We start from the raw sequence: 7,500 nt of genomic DNA, 5'->3' as shown, positions 1-7,500 counted from the left end.
ACCCGAAAAATGTACAAGTCCGGGAATACGGAAAAGTTCCCCATGAAAGGCTGGGGATACAATTATTGATACAAATAATGTGCCTAAGGGTACATTTATTTTTCTAAGTCCCAGAAATCCGTCACTGAACATCACGACTTACAAACACATCTTCCCCCGGTCCTCCCATATACGGCACGGGGACAAGTATGAAGAATGAAAATCATGTGTGTATGGAACATATAATGTGCCTGAGAGCACATTTTTTTTCTAAGTCCCAGAAATCCGTCACTGAACATCACGACTTACGAAGACATGTTCCCCCGGTCCTCCCATATACGGCACGGGGACAAGTATGAAGAATGAAAATCATGTGTGTATGAAACATATAATGTGCCTGAGAGCACATTTTTTTTCTAAGTCCCAGAAATCCGTCACTGAACATCACGACTTACGAAGACATGTTCCCCCGGTCCTCCCATATACGGCACGGGGACAAGTATGAAGTATGAAAATTTTTGGTCACAGCGTGAAATCCCTCTAATGATCATGAAAATAGCATCGGATCACTTATCTGACCATAAAAAGTGAACCAAAACCCTATTTGGACAAACTTTTTGGTCCTATGAAAAAATCACTTTTCATATATGTCATGGTCGAAAATTTTCTAAGTCCCAAAAAATCACTTATTCTCGAATATCTCGAAAACTACGTATCGGACAGGGGTCAACCAAGGTGTTTTAGAAAGGTCTTTACAAGCTCTATTTAATGAGCCATAGCGACTTTCAAGTGATTTTTTGACACTTTTTCGCATATCGGCATCCTTGGTTCCCATACTGGCCATAGGCCATAGGGCACCGAACGGCCAACTTTTGGTCCGGGGGTGAAATTTTTTTTTCACGAGATTTTGATGAAAATGGCTTCGGAACGCGTTTCTAATAATGAAAAGTGAAACCAAACAGTATTTGCGAAGAAAAAATTGTCCTATGAAAAAATCACTTTTTCTTAGGGCACGGGTCAAAAATTTTCTAAGTCCCAAAAAATCACATATTCTCGAATATCTCGAAAACTACTTATCGGACAGGGGTCAACCAAGGTGTTTTAGAAAGGTCTTTACAAGCTCTATTTAATGAGCCATAGCGACTTTCAAGTGATTTTTTGACACTTTTTCGCATATCGGCATCCTTGGTTCCCATACTGGCCATAGGCCCTAGGGCACCGAACGGCCAACTTTTGGTCCGGGGGTGAAATTTTTTTTTCACGAGATTTTGATGAAAATGGCTTCGGAACGCGTTTCTAATAATGAAAAGTGAAACCAAACAGTATTTGCGAAGAAAAAATTGTCCTATGAAAAAATCACTTTATCTTAGGGTACGGGTCAAAAATTTTCTAAGTCCCAAAAAATCACATTTTCTCGAATATCTCGAAAACTACTTATCGGACAGGGGTCAACCAAGGTGTTTTAGAAAGGTCTCAACAAGCTCTAAATAATGGGCCATAGCGACTTTTTAGTGATTTTTTGACAAATTTTGTCATATCGGCATCCCGAGTTCCCATACTGGCCATAGGCCATGGGGCCCCGAACGAAAAAAATTTGGTCCGAGGGTCAAAATTTTTTTTCTCATAAATTTGTTCAAAACGCCGTCGGAACGCGCCTTAGATCATGAAAAGTGAAAAGAAACAGTATTTTGCAAAAGTTGGGGTGGCCTATGACTTACATGGCCACGTCCTAGGTCCGAGTTCCCGAGGTCGTGTTCTTCAGTGGCGGAAAAAAATGGCCACTTGTGGGAGATGCAAAATGTTCATTTTGTATTATAGGGGACACACTATCGAAGCGAAAATTTCAGAAATGGCCTAAAACGTGAAGAAATGATGGGGTATGTACGAAAAGAAGGTTTTTATGGTCAAACGGTGAAAATTTTTTTTTTATGAAAAATTTTGGTCTCCCACCGTTCATGAATTTCTAGGACCAAAAATCGAAAAATTTGAAAACTTCACGATCGAAAGGGAAACGCATATGTGGTGTTCCTAGGTGTGTACGGTGTACGAAAAACGGGTTCACGATGAGATATCAGGCAAATAAGTGGACCTAAAGTGAGTTATACGGGTAAGACGAGGTGTCCAAAGACCGAAATAGGGGTACCAACTGAGAACGAAATGAAGGTCCCCGAAGTCGCCATACAAGTTATAGGAGGTGTCCAAAGTACGAAAAGAGTTCCATATTCGGCTGTTCCTACTATATGGTTCCCTGATTGCTGCTCCAAGGAGTAGTGAGGAAGTGTCCAAAGGTCTGTTGGGGGTATCGAGGTGATACCCTCGACGGACAATATGCACGAAAAGTGGTTCGATGATCTATCCTGTAGGTCGTACGGCAGCCATACCCGGCTGGAAGTACCGCGGTAATTCCGCAATAAAACGTTCGCCAGACGAACAAACAAATTGAATTAGCTCATCGTAGTGTACGGAAACGAAACGAAAATGTAAGGTGATTAGGGATCCGGGAGCAATCTCGCGATCCCATGGTTCGGTGTAAGAAATGATACGAAGTGTTCATAAGTCTCCTCTGGAGGCAGAACCATCGTAGCAAAGTTCGGGAACCCAAGGGTCACAAAAACTCGTAGGACGATATCCACGAATAATCGGGGACTTGTGGGGACTACCGTGCCCTGACAAGTCAACTACACCTTAACTGGTGATGGTCGTCCTACGGGGACCTGCGGGGAGCAAAAGGAGTCAGAAACAATCGTAGGACGATATCCACGAATAATCGGGGACTTGTGGGGACTACCGTGCCCTGACAAGTCAACTACACCTTAACTGGTGATGGTCGTCCTACGGGGACCTTCAGGGAGCCGCAGTAAGTCGCAGGTCGTATGCGAGCCTTGATTGGTCCTGTTGGGGGCGTGCGGGGTGTAATGCCTCGGTACGTCAAATGTTGGTGTACGATGTACATCGATAATCTGACATCCTCCTGAACAACCTTTGCTCGTGTGGTTATTGGCGCTGTGGAGTCGGTGTACTGCCGCAGGTCAATGAGAGTGGTCACAACAAAGATTGTGTCACCTGATGAACGTAGAAAGAGAGTCTGCGGGGACTGGTGCCCTGGTAGACAAAAAATATCGAACAAGCAATTGACGAAGACGAATTCTGGTTGATCCTACCAGTAATATACGCTTGTCTCAAAGGTTAAGCCATGCATGTCTAAGTACAAACATAAATGAATGTGAAACCGCATAAGGCTCAGTACAACAGCCATAATTCACAAGATCATCCACCCATCAGTTACTTGGATAACTGTGGAAAAGCCAGAGCTAATACATGCAACATGCCGGGACCGCTGTCCGCTTGCGGGCGGTGGAACTGGTGCACTTATTAGTAAAACCAATCGCCTCCGGGCGGCTTGAGTTGAAGTCTGGATAAGGATGCCGATCGTATGGTCGCTTGACCGACGACAGATCTTGCAAATGTCTGCCCTATCAACTATTGATGGTAGTGTAGAGGACTACCATGGTTGCGACGGGTAACGGGGAATCAGGGTTCGATTCCGGAGAGGGAGCCTGAGAAATGGCTACCACATCCAAGGAAGGCAGCAGGCGCGTAAATTACCCAATCCCGGCACGGGGAGGTAGTGACGAGAAATAACAATATGGACCTCTCTAACGATGGTCCATAATTGGAATGAATTGAGCATAAATCCTTCAATAAGGATCAAGTGGAGGGCAAGTCTGGTGCCAGCAGCCGCGGTAATTCCAGCTCCACTAGCGTATATTAAAGTTGTTGCGGTTAAAACGTTCGAAGTTGATTCCCCGTCCAGACACGCGACCGCCGCGGGCGCCCGGCACACGCCGGATACGTTCGTGCGCGAGCTCGCGGCTGCGACTCACAATGGTGTGCCTGGGCGTCAACCTCGTGATCGGTCGGGCACGTCCCGAGCCGGTGCGTGGTGCCCGGGCAGCTCCCATTTACCTTGAACAAATTAGAGTGCTTCAAGCAGGCTAGTACAAAAGCGTCCACACCCGCCCAGGGTTGGCGTTGGCCGAGAATAATCTTGCATGGAATAATGGAACATGACCTCGGTCTGAGTCTTTTGGTTGGTTTTGTATAGACCCAGAGGTAATGATTAACAGAAGTAGTTGGGGGCATTGGTATTACGGCGCGAGAGGTGAAATTCGTAGACCGTCGTAGGACCAACTGAAGCGAAAGCGTTTGCCATGGATGCTTTCATTAATCAAGAACGAAAGTTAGAGGATCGAAGGCGATTAGATACCGCCCTAGTTCTAACCGTAAACGATGCCAATCAGCAATTGGGAGACGCTACTACATTCGGTGCTCTCAGTAGCTTCCGGGAAACCAAAATCGGGTTCCGGGGGAAGTATGGTTGCAAAGTTGAAACTTAAAGGAATTGACGGAAGGGCACCACAAGAAGTGGAGCTTGCAGAGGCGAGCTGTCAACCGAAGCGAGCGGACGCCTTTCGTGAGCTTCTGGTAAAATACAGTTATTTGAGTGAAAACGATCTTCCAAGCAGTGAAACGTGCGTGCAAAGTGTGTAGTTGACCAGTTTGTACGCCAGCTGAGTGAAGACCCGGCGAAAAACCGTGAATATTTAGTTTAAAACGGCACACAAACATTGCGTCGCGCTTCGGCGCGTGTGACCGGAATATTGCGTGTGTGGTGAGGTGAGTGCGTGCGTGCGAAGCGCTCCCTTTCGGTGCGGTGGAAAGGGAGCCCGCACCCGCAGTTGGGTGAAAAAGCATTACAGGAGCAAAGAGTGCTGTGAAATCATTCCGTTAACGGAAAAAATAAACATTCAGTGTTAAAACAGCACCACAAAACGGTGAAAAAACAACGGTGCAAAACACGTGCTAAGGGCACCTGTACTTAGAAGGGCAGTGTGTGTCAGCGTGGGTTTGTGCGTGCGAGGCGTGTTGCGTGTACTTGACAAGTGCACAGTGGAGAGCTGATCGGACATTCCGGTTGATGTCCTGGGAGAGCTCTCCCCTTTAGTGCCACCAGCGCCACCTATGGGGCACTAGCACAAGCCATATCGCGGACACAAACCACAAAAGCTCCGCACTGAGCTTTCGCGACTAAGGCGAATGCGGACCGCATACCGGCTAGGCGCAGAAGCCTAGTGTTTGCTGGGCAGAGCAACAAACCGGTTAGCGGTAGAAATGCAAGAGGAGGAGAGTAGGTCTGACGGGTCGGTGGATGCGGAAGCCACCGTAACCGTCAGACCGAAGAAGATGAAGATGTCGCCGCGAGTAGTGGTGACGCTCCTGTCGCCGGGAACGCTGTCGTCGCTGTGCAGCGCACCGGGAGCACCCACGCCAGCCCCGAGGGGAACGCCAGGGACATTAGGAGAGGCGGATGCGGAAGCGCGAGAGAGGACCGCCCCCGCCCCCGCCCCCACACCGTCACCACGGAGATCGGTATCTCCCGAGATGCTGGCGCCAGCCGCATCGCCGTCGGAAGAAGAAATCGAAGCCGTGGAACGGGAAGCGGAACCATCACCGCCTGCAGAGGACTTCACGAGTCGCTTCGAGAAGCTCTTGCAGAAGCTGGAAGAGATGACCGTGTTGTGGGAGAAGAGCGAGGCGGAGAACGCGAGACTCCGCCACGAGCTGAATATTTATCGCACGGGCGTGCGAACAATCGAGCAGCTGGAGGACTCAGTGACTGGCGTGCGCTTGGGAAGCCAAGCGACAACCAAGTCAAAATCCGGGCCCAGCAACAGGACGATCAGGCGCACCAAGCAACGTGAGAGAGCCGAAGCACGCCAGTCGCTGGGTCCTGCCCAGCATCGCCTGCTGGAGATGCAGGAGCAGCTGCGGCGGGAATTGCAATGCGAGGCACAGACGAGAGACGGGCATGGGCAGCGATCCCAACCCCTGCAGCCGCGGGACCCTCCGGCACCGGAAACCCGTCGGCAGCAGGAACAAACGTACCGGGACGCCCTGGTATCCGGATGGCAGGTGGCAGGGAAGCGGCAAAAGGCTCAGCCTTCAGCCGCAACCCAGCAGCGGCAACAGCCGAAACCTGCCGCACCGAGCCAACGCCCTGCACAGGCGAACCGACGGGCCCGACGCCGACGACCAGACGCGATCTTGGTGGTTCCGGCACCGGGGGTCTCCTTCGCGGAGATCTACAGGCCCATCCGGACGAGCCCGGCCCTGCAGGAGGATCAGAGGCACATCCGCATCGGGAAGAGGACCCCGAAAGGTAACCTCAGGATGGAGCTGGCACGTGACGTGGATGCCGAGGCGTTGTGTCGCCGCATCCAATTTACGCTGGGGGAGCTTGGGTCTGCCAAGGTCCTTACCGAGATGGCGGAGGTGCTTCTAAAGAACGTTGACAACCTCACCGAAGCGGACACCATCCGGGAAGCACTGAGGGCGGCACTTACGAGGGAGCCAACGGTGGCCTCGTTGCGGATGTGGGAGAGGGCCGACGCGACGAAACGGGCTCGCGTACGGCTACCGCGTGTCGAGGCAGAAGCCATCTTGAGCAAGAAGCGCTTGCTAATCGACTACGCTTCTTGCCAGCTGGAGGAGGCCCCCATGCTGGAAGCGGCAAAGCGCCGTTGCTTCCGGTGCCTGGAGAGGGGGCATTTGGCGGCGAACTGCGTCGGACCCGACCGCAGCAACTGCTGCATCCGTTGCGGAGAACCTGGCCATCGGGCGGCCACCTGCAGCAGTGCGGTTAGCTGCATCCGGTGTGGAGGACCGCACCGCATTGCAGCGCACGGCTGCAGAGGACCAAAACGATAGTGCGGAGTGCCGGAGAGACAACGCCCGTTTCGGCCCGAACGAGATCCGCCATCGGCCGATACTTTCTTCGTCGTCGGCAAAGGCGGAACCAGCGGCAATAAGATACCGCGCCCAATGACGCGCCGGTATATTGCCGCCATCGCGTTCGGGCCGAATGCGCTGTCGAAACCAAAGGAGGAGTAAGCCCGACGATGGGCCAACCACGAGAGCGGACCGCCATAGTGTTCTTACGTCGGCGGACGTCGAAGCCGCCATCGCTACCATGAACACTTAGTGGGAGCGGTCTAGGCTGCAACGACCGGCCAGTGACAGAGCGTGCGAGAAACGACCGGGCGAGACCGGCATTTTGCCGTCTCCGCTTTGTGCGGTCGTTCGTTCTCGCACAGGCGGGCGAGAGAGAGCGCGCGTGCGCTCGGTTCGGGTACGATCGGCATTTTGCGTTCTCCGCTTTGTGCGTACGTTCGTACCCGACCAATAGCGTGCGAGTACTCCATTTGTGTTATAAGCGTCATTTGTTGTCTACGTTTTGTGCGGATGTCCGTCCAATCGTAATAGGGAGACTGTCTTTGCTTGTTTAACTGTTTGCATGTGCGTTCATGCATTTAATGTTAGAGTAAGCATCAGGGAACCGAAGAAATGGCGAATTGCGGGCACGCCCGCTTCGTCTGTGATTAGGAGTTATGTTCGTGTCCGTCATTTTTATTAAATGTAGTGTTGTCGAACAGTTAGGCGGGGCGCGGGCCCTCACTTTAT

The sequence above is a fragment of the Anopheles stephensi genome, unplaced genomic scaffold (assembly GCF_013141755.1).
Source record: "Anopheles stephensi strain Indian unplaced genomic scaffold, UCI_ANSTEP_V1.0 ucontig222, whole genome shotgun sequence".
Taxonomy (NCBI): Eukaryota; Metazoa; Arthropoda; class Insecta; order Diptera; family Culicidae; genus Anopheles; species Anopheles stephensi.
Note: the sequence above shows the minus strand (reverse complement) of the source record.